Source organism: Phyllostomus hastatus, unplaced genomic scaffold (genome assembly GCF_019186645.2).
Source record: "Phyllostomus hastatus isolate PE091 unplaced genomic scaffold, TTU_PhHast_1.1 phas_contig_137, whole genome shotgun sequence".
Taxonomy (NCBI): Eukaryota; Metazoa; Chordata; class Mammalia; order Chiroptera; family Phyllostomidae; genus Phyllostomus; species Phyllostomus hastatus.
In genome coordinates, this window is record NW_025333583.1 from 15,599,011 (window position 1) to 15,619,689 (window position 20,679).

The 20,679-nt window shown below is 39.6% G+C and overlaps 1 protein-coding gene across 25 annotated transcripts in view; it reads right to left on the bottom strand.

Moving 5' to 3' along the window:
- Nucleotides 1-20,679, bottom strand: part of MAP2 (microtubule associated protein 2) — a 256,717-nt gene that overhangs the window by 188,328 nt on the left and 47,710 nt on the right. For all 25 annotated transcript variants that reach the window (XM_045851902.1, XM_045852078.1, XM_045852043.1 and 22 more), the window contains exon 2: nt 3,468-3,517. The gene's annotated coding sequence lies outside the window, so the exon portion shown is untranslated. The remainder of the gene's footprint in view (nt 1-3,467; nt 3,518-20,679) is intronic.

Below are 20,679 nucleotides of genomic sequence, written 5' to 3' on the forward strand. Positions count from 1 at the left end.
TGAGAAGACTGAGAAGTAATCATGAGTTTGCCACTCACCTCCCTCCCCCACCTTTGGCCTCCCATCCCATCTCCCATCCCAACCTACGGTGTGATCGCATTTTGTTATTGTGATGTCTGTAATGGGAAAAGACTAGTTTTTATAAAAAGGAGAAAATAAGTATTTATGATGATTCAGATTTCAGAAAGCTGCATAAGAGACAGCAAATCTTCCTGGGACTAACTGGTCTTTCCAGTTTGAAATGTGATTCTAGCAGCTTTGTATCTCTCCTTAAAGTGGTAAACAAATAATTCGGCATTCTACAAGTCCTTCCAGAATCTCAAAGTCACTTTGTCACACAGCAATCCAATAATTACAATTGTAGATATGCTTTCATCCATTAGTATGTGACTATTACATTATGATAAATGTAGAAATAAAGTAGATTAACGAAACAGTCGCTATTCTTATACTTTTATATTTTAAATCCTCCAGTTACACCTAATGATTATTATTAATGCTTCAAATGTCTTTTGCGTGATTTGTTCATCCTTTTTTGCTCAACTTTGCCCATCACCAGGGGAGGGAATACAGTGGTTAATAATTGTTACAACATACATACACTTACATATACAGGTCTGTCCAGAAAAAAGTCCAGCCATTGCTAATGTAAAGAGAACAGTTTGTGTGACATCAGTGTAACCTGTCAGCCAAGGAGAGTGGACTGGAATGCACATGCGTGAACAAGAACAACTTCACTGTCCTAGTCAGTGGGGGCAGTAGACACTCTTGAGTGAGCATGTGTACTATGTGGCTGTCACATTCAAAATGACTCAGCGAGTAGAGCAATGAATTACATCAAATTTTGCATTAAGCTTGAACATTCTTCTGCAAAAACTATTTTGATGATTCAGAAGGCCACAGCTATGGGCAACTGGTAATTGGCAGCTGCATCACAACAACGTGCCTGCTCATGCATTGCATCTGAGGCAGAATTTTTTGGTGAAACATCAAATCATCCAGGTGACTCAGCTCCAATACAGCTCAGATTTGGTGCCATATGACTTTTGGCTTTCCCCAAAACTAAAATCACCTTTGAAGGGGAAGAGATTTCAGACCATCGATGAGATTCAGGAAAATATGATGGGGCAGCTGATGGTGATTGGAAGAACTGTGTGAGGTCCCAAGGTGCCTACTCTGAAGCAGACTGAGGTGTCATTGTTCTGTGTACAGTGTGTCCTATATCTTGTATCTTCTTCAGTAAATGTCTCTAGTTTTCATATCACACGGATGGACACTTTCTGGACAGACCTTGTATACATATATATTTAGCTATATATTTAGTTTACAGATATGTAGTAAAATTGGTCATTGTTGTTGTTAATCTTTATTATCCACACAATAAGCATTTCCCAGGTGTCCACTTCCAGGCCCTACCAGGAGGAACAAGGGTGAAGACCCCAGTTGCTAGGAGCTGCTAGGGGAGATAAGACATACCCAGTAATAACGGTAACATAAAAAAGTGTGAACAGATGCTTGAGAGATGTGTGAAGCAACATGAAGCGAGTTAGAAGGAAAACAGAAGTTCTCCCTGAGGTGGTACTGAAGGTCAACTATATAGTCGGCCAAAGACTTGTTTGTTTTGATTCTGGAAAGCTTAAAACCCGGAAGCTGACTAGTAAGACATAAGGGTATCTTCTCTCCCCGCTCCTGATTATATAGTAGTATTAGCACTTTCTTCTTTTATTAAAAATGGAAGTCTGCTTCATTGTGCAATGTCCTCCTTAGTTTGTTAACAGTATCTTTCTTTAATAAAGATATAATATCACTCAGCAGAGTACAGAGAAATTACTTAAATTATGGTCACATTCCCACAAAAGAAACACTCCATAAGGAAGATGGGTACCTCTACCCATCAGACACAAAAAATTGTTTTTGGTATCACTTTCACAGCCATTTTTTTTACTTAACAAAATCTTTTTTTCTTTTTATACATTTCTTTTTAGTTCTTTTCTTTCTTAAAAGTGGCCAAAATGAAATGAGAGTTCAAGTTGCCATGTTGACCATACCAACAATAAGGCAAAAATCAAAAAAGACGACAAAATACAATTTACTTTTAATTCAAAGGCAATATTAATGATCCAAACTTAACTCTGTGCATCAAAAATGTTTCTGACTCAAAGATTTATTCTTTGCCAAAGATGTCATTCTATTTGTAACTTCTGCTTAACAGATGAGTAGGGGCTGATTGGGAAAAAGAGTAGCAAAAAATTCAAAAAGTCTTACAGAAGTTCCATGTCTAAATGTGTGCATGTTTATACATAATACATTGAGGAAGGAATATAAAAGGAAGCCATGCTAAGTGTCTTCAATAAATTCAACACCAAACCATATGAATACAAAATAGAACTGGTTACAAACGGAGACTTTTAACTATCACTTGTGCAAACATTTTACTCTTTTCCTTATTAAGTTGTTATCAATAGGCATGATTCCAACATGTTATATGTGCTACAACCCATATAGATTTCAAGGACAGCAAAACACAGTTTGTGTACAAAACAAAGAAACAGTGGTGCATGTGTGCACATGTGTGTGTGTTCTGTATTCGGTAGAGTAGCAAGGGCACAACTGAGGCCACGGAAGGTGCACATGTACCGAGCACCTTGCATGTGCAAGGCACTGATGAATATAAGCACACGAGAAAAGCCAATGCTTTCCTTCATGTGAAACTATTCATCAAAAGCATATACAAAACTATTAGCAATACCTGGCACTGTGCTCATTTAGGAGCAACAAAAGTCCTCCTTTCAGTCAGGGTTCATTTTCTTTTAAAATCTGAATACACATTCCAGAGAAGAGAGTGAAAGGAGAGATGGAACCCGAAGCTCACTGGCGTGAGTGCCCTCTCCGGCTCCGTTGCTACACGGACTCAGTTAAGCTGGTTTAAGGGTCTCCCACAAAACCAATTAACAGGAGAATAGGACAAAAGGAATGACATCTTAAAACCCTGCTAATGAATTGAAATTTGCAATTAATAAGCAATTTTTCAACTCTATCATCCTCAGGAAATGTGACTACCAAACTGGATTTTCAAAGTGTTTTTTCCATCAATTAAAAAAGCTGGCCATTCTTTAAAATGTGAGCTAGCCTTACTAAGAAGTCATTGTTTTGATATGTGTGGTTATCAAATAAGTGAATTTGAATTGTATCTTTTCATGTAATCAAAATTCAGCTAGTAAGACCAGTAAAATAAACAATCAATAATCAACGAGATTGCAGTACTACCAAAAAAAAAAAAAAGAAAGAAAAAAACCAGCTCAGGAAAACACGTTATAACCCAAGTGTGAAATGTATCCAGTTCTCACTAACTTCAGCTTTCAACCGCACTCTGCAAAACCACTCTGACCCAGCTGTTCAAAGGCCCTCCATGCCTCTATTTTATTTCACAGTTTATTATTCATAATCAATATAAACACATCACCAACCTTAATTCCAGCCAGCAGTCATAGGATACCTTGGATCAGATCGATAAAGTCTGAAAAGATAAACAGAAAAACATCCCATAAAATAAATCAGTTGAATGATTTAGTTTTTTACTCTCCTCAGGAGGAAGATAAGGTTACTTGGTCCCCTGTACCATAAAATGTACTGGCTGACAACAGTAATCTACAGCAAGGGGGTGTTATGTAGTTACAGAACTTTACACTTAAAATTATTTTCTAGATTTCACTTAAAGACCTATATTAGAAGACCAAGTTAGGCCCTATTTGTATGATCAGCAGTTTTTATTTATTTAAAGTAGAACAATCATCATGCTTACCTATTCTAAAATGTCAACCAAACTTTGTTTAAAAATAAATTCTGTACTTAGTGTACTAATATTTCTCTTGAAAGATGTTTCATGGAAAATAACAAAGCTGATGCATTTGGATCCTTAATCTGAGTTAATATCCATAAACACTCTGTAGATTTTTAGTTCAGAATTCTGTTCAAAGGCAAGGAAAAAACCACTGAAGACGACTTCAAAGGCAACCTATCCAACGTCCCACTGCTTCTTCAGACCTGAGCTTGACCACTCAGTCAGCGGAGAGGCACAGCGCCAATGGAAGTAACAACGGTGGTAAGCCCAGGGCAAAAGCAAACCTGGGGCCGCTGTGCCGAAGGTCTGCCCATTTTTCAGACAGTTAGGTGTTGGGAACCACCCTGCCTGGTATCAGAAGCTGTAACCCCCGCCTAGGCTAAGGCTAAGGGAACGCCCTTGGAACTGTAAGCCAGCAAGGAGACGAAAGCTTATCTCCTTGGCAGGAGTGCTGCTTCTGCTGCTTCATTCATAACTGAACCTCAGAGCTTGGTCGGTTAGCCAAAGACAGGTAAGATTCCCCAAGGGGGGAACGACCTAAGACAGGCATGATCACGTGCAAGGCCCCCAAAAGAAGGACTTTGGGGGCTACAGCAAAAGGGGGTGATGGACCCTCGTTCCTCGACTTTGACATAGCTTGAGTCCTCATCGTCTGGGAGAAAAACTCCTTATCTCTTGGTTGCCTTAGTTCCCTTGCTCCACCTAAGCCTGAAACAATGACAGGGTGGTGAAGCTCTATGCTGAAAAGGGTGGATTCCCCGGGTGATCAGGCCTAAGAAAGAACATGTAAATTACTGTGAAACCTTCTTTGTTTAGAATGCTCTCAGTTGAATGAGAAGGGTCTAAGGAGGAAGTTTGTTTGTTCCTTAAAAGTCTTATAGCTCTTTGACCCTGACTCAAAATAGACCTGCAGAGTTCCTTGTTATCTATTGTTCTTTACTTCCTCGTATTGAGGAATGTGCTTTACCTGAACTATTATGCAAAATGAGCCCAATAAAAGCAGGTTTGGACGGTAAATTGGCGCGCTCCCCACTAAAGGGGGTGGCCATTCCGTCCCTACTTCTCCACAGAAACTAGTCTGTCTCTGTGCATGTTTTTTCTCATATGTTTTTCGACGAGCCATCAGCAGCGTTCTGTGATCACTGCTGGCTGGTGACCCACGCATCAGTTAGGAGAGAAAATAACTTTAACGTGACATGGAATGAGATTCTTGACTTGCTGCAGGGCGCATCTCTGGCTAAATCTCCAATTTAAAAAACTTCAGTTAGCTGCTAGAAATGTGTTTGTGAATTAAGCAGTTGGAAGTTAGAATATGTTCCACATGACATTACTAGAAATGGTTCATTATTAGACTCCTGGATTAAGTCCAAAAGCTAAATTAAGGTAAATTAATGATTACCTATAAAGGTAATCATTTAATGAATAGTCTAAAATAATATTCATATATTCCAACAAGGTGATAGGTTATTAGCACAACTGTCCTAATGATTTTACTATGTACATGTATATCAAATAGTCATGTCGTATGCCTTCAATATATATAGTTTTTATTAAAATATAAATGGAGTACTAGTAAAAAACAAATGATTAGAAATGAAATTCTTGATTTTTAATCTTAAGGTAGATACTTAAGAAAAGTGAACTTAATCATAAAAGAATGAAATGACAGGTGGATAAAATTATAGAGATTAAAAAAGTATTTGGGGCCCTGGCTGGCGTAGCTCAGTGGATTGAGTGCGGGCTGCGAACCAAAGTGTCACAGGTTCGATTCTCAGCCATGGTACATGCCTGGGTTGCAGGCCGTGACCTCTAGCAACCACACATTGATGTTTCTCCCTCTCTCTCTACCTCCCTCCCTTCCCTCTCTAAAAATAAATAAATAAAATCTTTAAAAAAATAAATAAACAAAGGTTTAAAAAAAGTATTTGGGGACATTTTGAGGGACTTACAAGATTAATGGCATTAATATGTCTACTTCCACTTCAAGCAGCTGACTTTATTTTACTTTGATACAATTTTTTTTTGGTGGGGGGAGGGCTATAAAGCCAGCAGTTCCCAAACTGTGTACCACAGTACACCAGGATGCCACAGTAAATTCACAGAATGCTGAAATACTTTCAATATATGAAAAACACAGCAATAGCCATCAGGCACCACACAGATTACCAGCTTGAAGCAGTTCACAGTTCCAATATTAGACCATGACACATTCCTTTCAATGATGCCACACTTTGCAAAATTGGCTTTTTAGCGGAGCTTATGATATGAAAGCAAACTCAGCATGGAAACCAATATGAAGTGAGAAATGAGGATGACAATATCCAACCTGACTCAGGTCTGTGGGCTGGGCAGCACCCAACAGGCCACACAAGCCATTACTACGGAATTATGGGATTCTAAATATAAAATGAAAGGATTTTCTTTAGATTTGCAGGTATTATTTTTTCAAAAGGTTACTTGTTGTTAAGACATAAATACTTATGACACCAATGAAATGAAACTCTGAAGTCCTTCTTCTGGCAGAGGGGTGCTGTGAAAAAAATTACCGAGTTACGAGAATGCCATCAACTAAAAAGTTGGGGACAGTCTCTATTAAGCACAGTTATTTGTTTTATTTTATTTTAAACTTCATTTTTACTTGACAAATTTAAAGAAAAGAAAAAGCAGGAGAGATTATTTTTAAAGAACCAATGAAAGAGAAGGTAAAGGAGAGAGAAAAATATTTTCCTAAAGAAGAGAAAACACATTGGGAGCGTGGGAAGGGCAGTGGTTTATCACACCAAGCGACTGTGTGTGTGTGCTGACACGTGCATGTACACCTGTGTGTGCAAGTGCACTTCTGTGTGTGCAAGAGGGTGTTAAAAGACCACACATGAACTCTAGGGGACAAAAGACATGAAAGAAGCGGTGGGCACACTGCATGTATGTATTGTGGGGGTTGAAAAATGATTTCCCATCTATCCTTCTAAATTCTTCTCACTGCACTGGTAACTAAATTGCCATGAGACAGATTAACAGGAGAAAATGACCAAATGTGTTACGTGTGTACATACAGGGGCTCCCTAAGAATACGGGCCCAAGGACACCCTGGGCACTTAGGCATCTATGCCATTTTGGGCTAAGGAGAATAGGAGTGTGGGACTTCAGAAGGGGAGAGTTGGCAATTCACAAGCAGATGATAAAAGCAAGCACGTGAAAAACAAATTCTCGCTGGACGACCCAGAACAATGAGGGGAGTCTAACAAACAGACTTTGCTTGCTTTATCCCTGTCTGCCACTCTTAGTTTACACTATAACGTAATAGCTTCCTTACTTTAAGCAGGTAAATGGGAGGGTCAAAGGTTATTTCTGAATCTTGTTTCTTAAAAATAGCCAGCTTAAAATAATTAATACTGTATAAAGCATGTTTTGGGGTGGCAAACTCTGCTTCCCCTTAGCACCTGTTCACCATGCTCATTATGCTTGATCAGTCCCTAAGAGGCAGTACCCTCGTTGCCTGGAGCACTGGGAAGACCACCTAGTCCCTAAGAAGAGGCAGCACCCTCGTTGCCTGGAGCACAGGGAAGACTACACAGTCCCTAAGAAGAGGCAGCACCCTCATTGCCTGGAGCACAGGGAAGACTACACAGTCCCTAAGAAGAGGCAGCACCCTCATTGCCTGGAGCACTGGGAAGACTACACAGAATGCATGTTTGTTTGGGGGCAGTTATACATCTCAGATGACTGTGTGGCTGCAGCCACTTCTTGTTCCAAGTTTTGGGGCCTCACCTAGACCAATGTCCTGATATCTTTAATATTCTTTTAAAGAGATTGGATTTTACCTTTTCTACATGCACTTTCAATATAGACCTTCACAGTACAAATAAAATAATTATTAGTGGAGTTTCTCGAAAGTCAGATTTTACATTCCATAACATGACCAGGGAAACATTCCAACTTGCCCCCACCACTACCCGTGACCTAGCCCCATCTCCAAAACTTCTGGGTTTTTTTCCAATTCAACATAAATCAAATGCAAACTTTATTGAAAATATCGATGCTGTTTTCGATATACAAACCTTGCATTTCGACCCATAGGCTCAGCAAGGGAAGAGCATCAGAGAGGTCACAGAAGAGCCTCGATAAGTATTTGTCACATAAATGAAGGTGCTCAGTGTTGCACTTCTCTGGCGCTTGGTTGAATTTAAAGAAATAGTGGAAAATTCCCCTTTGGGCAGAATTAAGGGGGGAAAAGAGTCCCATCCGTGCTTCACCTGACTTATATCAAAAATATTTCATGGAAACCAAGTTCTGAGGGAGAAGAGGTAATGGTTTTTGACCTGGTGGACTCAAGCTCTCTTGGGGTTTTTGTTTGTGTGCTTTTCACATCGTAAAGGGGAGCGCTTCCATTTGCAGCACCATGAGCAGCTGCTTTGTAAACAATTCTCTGGATGCCCCCGCCCCAACCCCCTGCACCCAACCCAGTTATTGAGCAAATAGGCACAGAATAGTGAAGATTTATGTAGCCCTGAGGCTCAGTCCTCAGTGCGAACAGCTGCCATTTCAAACACAAAGGTCAAGACTTTTTGTGTAGTATCTTGCTAAACAATATCCTCAGCATAAGTCAAAGGAAATTCTTATCAATAGGATTCAGCATCTGCTCCCAGGCAGCTTAACTTATCAGCATTTTAAAAGCACCTCTTGGCCATTCGCAGTCTCTTTATGCACATGCGCGCGCATACACACAACGAATGGTCAGAAAACAATCTTGAGAGTTAATTGCTAAAGCCTTTTTCTTTCTCTTTTTCCAGTGAGACATGATCTCATACCTACGTATTATAAATCATATTGTGAAGGTCAGATGAAATTATAAACCCTATAGCAAGCTTACGTAGGCCTAGTTACACCTCACAAGAAATAAAAATTGAAAATATCAGACATATTTCAGCTATTAGATTATCAAGGTCAACTGTCAATTAAAAAGCCACCTTTCACACTCCCTGTGCTTCTCCCTTCTTAAAGTGACATGTGAGTCTCAATTTGCAGAAACTGTTACCACGTGAGTATCAGAAAAGTTATGGCATCAGTTTCAATTTACAGATACAGATGTAGGGAATACTGCAGCTGTGAAACAAATTAAAAATCAATTCTACTTTTTAAAACAAATTTGTGTTTTTGTCTATAATCTTTATATTTTTAAAATACATAGAAGTTGTCTCTTTAATATGTCAGGGATCCAAAGTTCTTTGTCCTCAAAGAGCTTACTTAGAATCTAGTGGGATAGATGTGGTTATGAACAGACCTGACACAAAGCACTAAACGCCTGCTGTCACAAAGAAATACCAGTAAAAAGCTCCCAGAGATCAAAGAAGAAAAAAATGAAATCCTATTATATAGATAAGGATTCACAGAAGGTGCATTTGAGCTGGACCTTGAAAGAGGCAAAGGATTTTGATTGGTGGGTGTGGATGGAATGGGAAGGAGACCAACTCAGGCAATGAACTCAGCAGAAACAAAGTAACAAAGGAAGCAAAGCCCAGGGGATGTTTGGAAAAACTCCTGCAGCCCTACCTGGCTAGAGTAACAGACAAGAGCAGTAACTTGGTGAAAGGCGAGGCTGAGTCTGTGTAAGGAGCAATGAACTTGAATGACAAGTGAAGGAGGTAATGTCATTAAATATGTTTAATTTTGTGCACTACCGTGAACCACTGAAGGTTTTATATTTGACAGTTGTGTAAGCAGGACATTTAATCGGCAACACTGTGTAGACTGGATCAGAGATGAGAAGAGATTAAAGTAGAAGAGACCTTCTCCTTCAGAAGTCCGTGGGAGAGCCAGGGTCGGTACAAAGAAGGAAGAATGCTCTGACTACCGGGTGGGCCAGTGGCTTGGTCCATCCCGGCTGCCATAACTGGATACCAGAGACTGGGTGACTTAAACAATAGACATGTATTTTGTCACAGTTCTGGAGGCTGAAAGTCTGAGATCAGGGTGACAGCTTGACCTGGTTCTAGAACGAGCCCTCTCCTCCTGGCTTCTGGCTTGTAGACATTCTTGCTGTGTCCTCACATGGTCCTGTCAAACTGGGATCCCAAACTGGTGACCTTATTTAATACTAACTACCTCCTAAAAGCCTATCACTAAGTACAATCACACTTGGCTTAGGGCTTCAATGCAACTCAGTCCACAGCAGTGCATAGCCTGTGGGACTTGGGTTTGGGTAGTTATGAAAGGCACAGGATGGAGAAAAGGCACCAAGAGAATTCTGAGGGTTCGAGATCACCTCCCAGGAAGAAGGTGTCATTCTTAAAGACAGGAAAGGCTGAAGGAAGATCAGCCTTTAGGTTGCTGAGCAACAGTACATAGTGACAGGCTCTTTTTTAGCTTTTTGTTTTTTGTTATAGTAAATTTCCATTTCCTACGGGACCCTAAGGGGAAGGGAGGCAATAGGCTCATCAGGCAATGAACCTATTCATGAAGCATATGACTTCATGTGATATGCAAAAGAGTGAAATCTTACCTAAAGTTAAAACAAAATAAAAAGGAATGAAAATGGTGCTGATATAATTGGGCTAAAATATATCAAGACAGAACCAGAAATGTTATGTATATGTTCCCAATCATAGAACTAGGTTGAGTAGCCAGCCCACATTGTTAAACATTTATTCACATTTTGCCCTCACAAGTAGCTATAACATGAATGGAGCACTGGCCGTGTGGAAGCCCATGTTGTTCTTAATGAATGCCACATTCTGCCTGCCCAGACTGTGGGCTGCTCTGGGTCCGTGACCCAGCACTTCCACGCTTGCATCTCCAGCCCTTAATGTGGATGTGGCGCAAAGTCAGGGATACATAAATGTGCAATGAGTCACCCCCGGAAAAAGAGGCTGAGTCATGGACACTCCAGCTCATTTCACCTCTACACTTTGCATTATTCATATGAAACAACATCATAGGAAGCTAGGCACTGGGTATGCCTCTTAATAGAATGTTCTGTACTCTGACATGTTCACATTAGCTGCTCCAACAACGGTTAGAAATAGAGATTAAGGCCAAGAGGACCAGTCCCATGCTGGGAAATTATCTCTAATTTACCCATCTATGTCACAACACAGGAAAAAAGAGCAAGTGGTGCCGGAACTAGAAATAATAATAAGTGCACATTCAAAGTGAAGAACTTTCAAACGCCTCAGTCATGGAATGTGTTTTAGGAAAACTATAGACCAGAGGTCCTCACTTCACGTCCTCAGTAGGTTTTTGCAAACTGTAACTCTAGGCAAAAGACATATCCCATTGGCTAATTGAGATAAACAAGGGTTAAGATCCTAGGCCTTATTTCTGGTCAAAAATATATCACCAAACTCCTAAACAAAAACCCAAAACACTTCTATTATTAAACATTGAAATAAATGGGGGCTATACATACATTTAAGAAAGATGAATAAAGCCAAGTGAGAGAATGATTTTCCATCCCACTTATTCCAGTTCAGAGTCTCAGAGTCTGAGACTCTTCTGTTAGATGAACTGAACAGAGCATCTGGCCAGTTCAGATGCTCTGGCCAGAGCATCTCCCGGCAGCTCAGGGTACAAGGCAGGCAGCAACCCCGGGCAGGACACCCCTCCATTACAGGGCCACACACACCCACACTCACTCGGCAGACAATTTAGATAGCCTTCACCCAACACACACATCTCTGGGATGTGGGAAAAGACCACAGTGTCCGGTGTGAACAACGCAAGTTGGAACCACGCAGGTCCACTTACACATAGATGTTTTCAGTACATACACACAGTACTCTAAATGTATCCTCTTTATGACTTTCTTAACATTTTTCTCCAGCTTACTTTATTGTAAGGATATAATATATAAAACACATCCAAAATATGCGAACTGCTTACGCTAACAGTAAGGCTCCCTTCCAGTTAACAGCAGGCTATGAGATAAGTTTTGGGGGATTCAAAAGTTATCACAGAGTTTTGACTGCTGCAGAGGTCGGTGCCTCTTAACTCCTGTGTTGTCAAGTGTCAACTGTATATTTTTTTCATATTTTGTTTTTAAGTGGGGACACTGATGGGTTTTCCTCCCTGGTATGTATATTCTGGCATGTTCAAATTCAGGCAGACACGATATGGGTAAGCATGCTTTGGAAAAACACTAAGCAAACAAATGACAACTTTTGGGAGGAAATGAAAAGAGACCATTCTCCTGTAGTCCCTGCTCTAAGATTTTTACAGTGGTACAAAAATGTTGGAAGATGGCAGTTTTTATTTTTTTAAGAAGTTTTTGCTGTGGCGAGAAGGCCATTCATAGTCTCATCCCAGTTCCTTTTGGTTTTCTTCTTTTCTTCGTAATTTTTATTTTATCCAGGTTGGGCACAGAAATAGTTTAAGAAGTTGACTCGTGCAAGGCCTGTGACGAAACACTGCAGTGTAGGGAGTGTGAGTTACCTGAGATCTGCAATGCACGGGAATAGTAGTGGGTTTATTTTGATGATGAGGTAGTGCAGTCGAGTGATGGTGGACTCTGCAAGAGCCAATAAGCTTATTTCTTGCAGTATGAAAACCTACCTACTCACTCAAATCATTAGTCTTTAAAATCCAACGTTCCCTTTGAAATGGTTTTACAGCCAAGTGAAGACATTATTATTTGTTCAAAACCTTTAACGGAGCGCTGTCTCATTAATTCTTGGATTCACAGCTGAGTTTTGAAAGGGGGAGGGACGCCTGGGGGGCACCCATCGAACAGGCGCTGTGTTTCTTGGGTCTAACGCCAAGATGTTTTTTAAGATTAATGCCACAACCCAGACTTTTCTCCGCTTGGGAAAGTACACATTCTCCTAGACCTACCAAAACGTTATTTATTCATCTCAGCGAAACCCTCAATTCAAAGGAAAACACACAGCTACGGGTAATCCTTCAACAATAAAGTAAATCAGTCCCCCAAAGCTCTAATTTCCTGAGAGCTCTAGTGGGGCACTCACAAGCCAGACCGAAGCATTCCACACATTTCTGGACCCAGCTCTCTGACTCAGGGACTTTCTCCAGGGCAAATCTGGTGTCTTAAACTCCTACATGTTGTTGTAACTCATTTCCAGCATAATTTAAAAATTGCAAGTCCCAGAAAGAGGTATAAAATGATTGACCTCAGAACTACGTATTAGAAAGAACATTCTCATCCATTTTAATATTCGTGTTGCACTTCATGTGACATACAAGAGACCCAAAAAAGAGGTCAGAATTTACACATAATAATGAGAAATCGTATGCCTGGAACAAATGTAACTGCAGCAAAAGTTAGGGTTTCCTGTAAGTCAAAAAGCAGTAATGTAGGAAACAGATCTGCTGTTACCACGTGTTAAATACTAAGTACTTTCTCAGACTCCATCATCCCTCAACTATAGTAAGCAAGGGCTGAAGCTTTACTTTCCCCCCAGGTAGCAATAGACCAAAAAGCACTATAGTGGAATGAAAATAGCTTCAATTAACTGTACATCTTTTCCCTATAATTTACATATAGGCAGTCTTAGACATACATTTTTTCAGCCATTTATTTAAATCTATAGGGAAAACATTTCAGATGGTGGTTAAATTCCTAATCCTGTTGATTTAATCGTCAGTGTCACAGAATTACCACTGCACAGCTAAACGGAATGTTGATGGCCTGATCGTGTCCCAGACACAGCTTCGTCAGTGTTTTCCTCTGAGGACGTTTTCCCAAGCCCATGCGGTACACTCGGGAGTCAGCTGTTTGCCCTTTCTACTAATGACTGTGGAACACCCGCTTCATGGGATGCGCTTTTCTAGAGACTGAGATATAACGGTGGCCAGTAAGTTATCGACAAGGTTCCTGTCCTCTTGGAATCTGCATTCCTCTCTTGGAACACAAATGCATGACAGAGTCAGAGCAGCGAGGGGGGAAATACAGCAGGGTGAGGACGGAGTGAATGAACGAGGCTCGGGAGCTTTCTCTATCTCCAGGTTCAGCAGCCAGAGAGAAGCAGAAGCTGGAATGACTTTCGTCAAAGCACAAAAGCTGGCCCCTCACCTGATGCCCTTTCAAAGGGGAACAAACCGTCCTTCAGTTAAAAAGCGTAAAGTGTAAAACACATTCGTGTGAATTCTGCAAGTACACAAAAAGCACAATCTTGGAACTACTGTCGGGTGTTAGGGGTGGTGTCGGGCCAGAACAAAACCTAACATCTTATATGTGGAGGTCTTGAAGTTCTTCCACGTACGGTCTTGCTTAATCTTGTGAACTAAGATACCTCTGTTGACCTAGATTCAGCTGGCTCGCAGGCATGACACCTGCTTCCTCATGAAAGGTAATCTTTAGTAATGGGCTACCCTCAATTGTTAGCTTGCCAAAGGGTCAAATGTCATGTAAGGAAGAAAATAATCCAGAAACGAAGGGAAACAAATGACCTAATGTCTGATACCATCATGCAATGCAATGTTTCCAAATTATAACATACATTTCATTTCCAAACTTTTGACTTAATAATAATTTTTTAAAAAGAAGTTACAGAAGGTAGGTTTTATAATAATAAATTCATTAAATCTCCTTGCTTAGCCCAGGCACAAAATTACTGCCAGTCACCACTGATAGAATTCCTGTCGGTCCGAAAAGTCTTCAGCCAGGGAGCAGAGAGAGAAACACGCTCTGACAGCAGTCAGGCAACACTGAGCTGCTGCCCCATGTGACCTGCAGGAAGGCAGCTGGGACGAACCCGTAGAGCAGGTCACCTTGCCACTCCCAAGAGCACTCAGCGATTGATGGACACAGAGCCTCATCAGAGTAACTATATACACTCTTTAGCAGTCGGAGAAAGTCAAAGGCCTCTCCCGGCCGGTAATGAGGAAGCCAATTACCAACTTCTGTTGTGCATGTGTCACGGTCACTGTCCTGCCGCACAATCGCCATTGTGTTTCCCTCTTCCCCTTTCAACGTGCCTTGGGAACTGAGCATGGAGGTTTCAGTTCTTCCACAAGAACGTTTTTTAACTAATAGCTGGCAAGGGGCATTTAAATAATGGAAGGGGATTCTTTTCTGGCCATCCCAAATCAAGGAGGCCAAGTTGCCACAAAGGCTGAGTGGAACCACAAAAGAAGTATTTCCAGACTTGCGGTAATTTATTTCCAAGTAAATGTACTGAGAAGGATACAGTTCAGTGTAATGATGCATCCAAGAGACGACCTTGACTCCATGGTGCTGAACCGTGGATGACTGACCACGTACCAGCAAACACTCCCTGCGGGAAGAAGGCAGCCTGGGCTTCACCCAGGCTGCGCTCAGGGGCGGCAGCTCATCATTGGCACGGCCAGCACAGACGGCACCCACAAGAAATCATTTGTTTCACATGCAAATGAATTTTTCTTGATGTCATACTTAGGAAGATGAGACAGTGTAGGGTCCTTCCTCTTAGACTAGGAAAAGGGAATCAAGCGTCAGGAGATTAAAGGAATGTCCTAAGGTGTCTGAACCGTCAGAAGCTCAGTGAGGTCCAGCACCAAGTTTCCTGATGAGCTGATAACCTGGGAAAAGCTGAGGGAACAGGCACAAAATGCTGCATAATTATCCTTCTGGAAGGGCTTGGAGGCCTTGACAAAAATCCCTCCCAGCTGCCACGCACCTTTCCAAGCTCCACGCACTCTATTAATCTTCCCTGTGATAAAAGGATGGTTAAAAGTAAACAGAGCATGCTCTCTGAAGGCAAAACACGCTGAGATGATTTGGAAATTTTTCAAATTACTGCAAACTCTGGCATTGTCTTAAGGGACATTGAACAGTGAATTCTGACAGTTTGGCCTCAAATTTCAAAATGCATATTTTTCTTGTATATAAACAGGAAGCATAATAGTTACACTGTACCAACAAAATATAGTAAGTGATTTCAAGAAACTTTTTTTTTCCAACAAAGAGTAAATGTACCATTGAATCTTGGTATAAGCACTAGTAATAAAATCAACATTAAAACAAGGTACACTTTGCAATGCTGGAATTTTTCTCTTCTTTTAGATTTATCTCACTTTTGTGTATTAAGTTTTCTTTGATGACTATACCTGGGATTAAAAATATAAGCAAAATATTTGTAAAACATTCTTTAAATATTTTTTCCTGTGGTCACAGTATAAAATTCAGCATTATACAAAATATTCTATATGGGGATGTAATGTACAGCATGGGGAATATAGTCAATAATATTGTATCAACTTTGCAAAGTGACAGCTGGTAACTAGGCTTATTGTGTTGGCCATTTCGAGATTTATACAAATGTTGAATCACTATGTTGCACACCTGAACATACTGAATGTCAATTATACTTCAATTAAAGAAAAAAATATTCCAAAAACAGAATTTCAGGTCATATTTACAGTCATCAGTGTAGCATCCACAGTTAAGATTTAACAGAACCCTGAGAACACCTGCGTGACTTCATTTCTAAATACATTGCTTTGTGAACTCGTAATTCTGTGCCTCTGAAACTAGATTCTAAAAATAACAATAATTAAAACCCATTCCCTAACTTATCTTGTATCGATAACAAGATAATAATCATAGAAATAACAAGATGATTATCGCCTATGTAATGTGGTAGTATTTCCATAAAAACAAGCTATGGTTCTGTAAACAGTTCATTTCAGTCAGGCCACAATCATATGGTATATTAGAATTCAAATTTTACTGCTACAAACAATTTCTAATCTTATAGAAAAAAACACAAAAATTCAAGATAGCTGGTATGACAAAAAGAGCTGAAACTATGTATTTGAATCTTACAATTTTTCAACCAGTTAGTGTTCCAATATGTCTGAGTCTCTCTCGGTTTTCTCATCTTTAAAATGGGAATACCAACACCTGTTTCCAAGAGTTCTTTAAGGATTACATAAGATCATGTATGTGCAGAGCCTAACAGAATAGGTGGCATATAATAGAGGCCCAATAAATAAATTTTTTTATTCTATAACATGTTTGTGCAAATCTGTTTGTGTCTTATGATTGATGCTTGTCATTACTAATTATATATTAACCTAAACCTCCATGTGTCAAATGGGAAAGGTTTTCATTAAGATTCACTCTGATAGGCTAAAATGTACCAACACTAAAGTCAATGAAGCTGACATTGAATTTCTGATGGTGACATTTTACTTAATATAAGCCCTGACTCCCCACAATTATTATTTTTAAAACAGCAGAACTAACTTATTGACACATTCACTTCTGCATATATTTCTGTGTGTCTACACTGTGCAGGGTGAGATGCCATGTGATCTAAGAGACACAAGACAGACACAACACTAGCACTCCACTTTCCAGGAGCTACAGTCTGGTCAGAGAGCTAAGACACATGATCAAGCTCTACCGGGCAACCACAAGTATTAGCTTTTAAGTATAAATAGATGGCGTGTCAGTGCTCCTTGCACTGCTGTCTTTGAAATTTTGGTCAAATAACTCTAAATTTTTTAATATCATTCCCTTGCAACATGCTCTATTTTTTAAAAAGAAAATTCCACGGTCACATAAGTTAATATATATGAATAAGAATACATGATTTTGAAAACAAACAGGATTCTTATATACAGGATCACGCAGAAGTAACGCCTGCTTGAGTGTGGTTGGTAAGGTAGTAATATGGGTGTAATAATTTATAGTTTTAATTTGAACATTTCACCTAAAATGGCATATGGTGTGCTTGAGTGTGATATTATATTACAAAGTTACATGATTATGATTTTGTAATAAACAATTTTGTCATATAAAAGGGGCATTATTTGTGCTAGATCCTGTATGTTAACTCAGAAAACACTATAATATACATGCTATATGAACAAGAATTCATGAAGCTGGCTCTTTTTATTTATATTATATTGGGAACTCATAAATATTTAATAACACAGAGGATAATTTTAGAACTAAAACATAACCAAATTCTATGTTTGGAGTGAAAATTTACTATCATTCTTCCCTTTATTTTAAAAACCTAAAGACAGCCTGACTTCATAATTAAGGGACCTAATTCAAGAATTTTCATATTTATGTTTTCATATTCAATTTACATATTTATGTATTACACCTCCCTTTTCTTCTTCAGGACCTGAATTCACCTTTTTTGTAGAAGCCAATTTTACATGCTTTAAATGAGGCTGATACCATCTAATCCTACCCCAGCCTCAGCTGTAAGACAGGAGAGGTTGATTCACTGACTCTATTCTCTGGACACACTGATTGGTTGACAGCTGGGACCTGGGCTGGAGTAAACACTGTGATCTTTTGCTGAAAGACTCCTGCTCCAGCTGCCGGAAGTGCTGTCAATAGAGGATGCTGGCTGTGGGGCCCCTGCAGAGATAGCCTCCTTTCCCTACGTGGCCCACATCCAATGACGTAAAGACCCGGCCACCTTCACCCAAAGGGAGGCAACTCTGAAAGTAATTCTCTCATTGGGTGATGCTGTCACTGGGTTGGCAGGGCAGGTCAATTTTTCCCTCTGCTCAATCCAGTTTCCTTCTTTTCTCTTGCACAGACATTGGACCCAAATATCTCCTGTAAGTTTAACTCCGTCTCTGTCCTCATAGAAACCCAATTTGTAACAAAGGTCAAAGGGAGTCTTTCCCAATATGTGAACGCTGCATGGGAGACTACCTCTTTTCTTCTGGGTTAATTATGTTTTACAGTCACATCAGCCTTACTGTTACTTGTCTTTCACCATGAAGAAAAAGCCTCAGGATGAAGCCAGTACTTCAGGAGGAAGCAGAGCACAGGGGGTGGAGAGAGAATGAGGCAGGGAGGGAGGTCTGGAGGGATAAAGGTTAGAAGGACTGAGATAGAGAGAGACAGAAAGATGGAGCACAAGCAGGTGAGAGCAAGAGTAACACGACTGAAAAAATAACACTGGGAAACCTGGATCCTGTGCCAGTAGCGCTCTGGTTATTTTTATTTTTATTTTAGTTGAAATTCATTTATGTGTTTTTTCTATTTATAGGGGGAAGATCATGATTATTATGGGTAAATGCTGATAGCAAATCTTATTAACTTCAAATAATTTGTTTTGATTGCTATACAAAGCAGGCTCATGTTTGGTCAATGCCTGCCCTTGGAATATAACATAAGCATGTGATAAAGAGAAAAAAGCTTTAGATCATTCAACTGCAAGTTACTTTTCTCAGCAAATAATATGGGATTTCAGCAACAAATAAAGTAATGCTGGCTTGTAAGAATATATGAATATATTTCACCCGCTGTCCATCTACAGACTCGGTCAGCAATTCAACACTATCCAAAGTTAAATGTGTAAGAAGAAAAAGCAGCCCTGGCCGGGTGGCTCAGTTGCTTGGAGCATTGCCCATGCACCAAAAAGGCTGTGAATTCGATGCCCCATTAGGGAACATACCTAAGTTGTGGGTTTGAGCCCTGGTGGGAGCACATAAGGGAGGTGACCTATCGATGTTTCTTTCTCACATTGATGTCTCTCTCTGTCTCTCTCTCTTCCTCTCTCTCCATAACCAATAGACATATCCTCATGTGAGGACTAATTAAAAAAAAAGTATACCATTCTCATTGTCCCTGTGTAAACTGTAATAGAATCTAGTAATTAACCTCCAAATGGAATAAAAGGTCCCAGTTAATAAAATCAATTGGTTACAGTAGTAAGTGGAGTCTACTAATCTAGAAGACGACATCATTATATTCTAAAGTTTCATTTTTCTCTTTTCCTGAGGAAGACTCTCATCTTTGGCAGAACGTTTTCATGCTTTCCCTTTGATACAATGAGCACCTACTGATTTTACGTTGTATTAACTTCTCTTAGTCAGTGTTCAGATGTCACTGAAAGCCTGGCAGCTACTTCAATATGTATAGTATTAAGTAAGAAATGGTGAGGAAAACTGTGAAAAATGTCAAATACTGCTTCATCTGTCACATCTTAATTAAATCCATGTGACTTACACAAGTAAAGCACAGGAAACAGCAGCGGCAATAGAACAGGTTCATGGATTTGACAGAACAGAAATCGTCTGGGCTTCCTACTAGCACCTCAATTTTATTTTGACGTACAATTTGAAAAGGTTGGAATGTTCAATGATTGCACCTGCTGAGGCTGAGAGAAGTAATAATTTACCAGGTCTTTCTTACAGATTTAATTAACAAAGTTAAAAATGTATTTGGCTGCTTTTGGGGGGGCAAAGTGATAGAACATTGAGAACTGAAATATTGTTTTATATAGTGCAGTTATGCTATTTGCCATTTCAAGCTAGAAATTAATTACCACAATCTCTTAATTTTTCTATAATTTGTTGGCTCCAAGCTCTTATTACTCATCCTTGTATTATGCTTTTGGCTTAAAGAACTCTCTGAGATCAGCATTGTTACTTATTTTGAAAGACAGGCACAAACAAAGCAAATCTAAGTACTACATATTTGAGCTTCAGATTTTAAGCTCTTTCTTTATTGAGTGTCTAGTCCTAGACAATTGTTTGAAAAATTATCTTTATTGACACAGTTCCTATATATTAAGCAAACAATAATGTGACTTAAGATATATTTACATTAAAGAAGTAGTGTAAATGTGACTGTACTTGCTATAATGAAGATTCATATAAATTATTTATGATTATACATTATATAACATTAGTAATATTATTTTAGCAGATACCTATGCCAATTTCAATGAAAACCTACAGAATTCCTTTTGTCAATTATCATTGCTTTTCAATAAATAAAACTGCTTAAGTGAAAGCAAGTCAGTAAGACTGCATGACTGGGCAGGTGCCAGACACTTGTTGACAAAGTCGTCTCAAACCCTGCGGAGTCTACAAAGCCTATTTAATTTCACCCCATTTACAGTGAGGATGCCCAGTCAGAATAT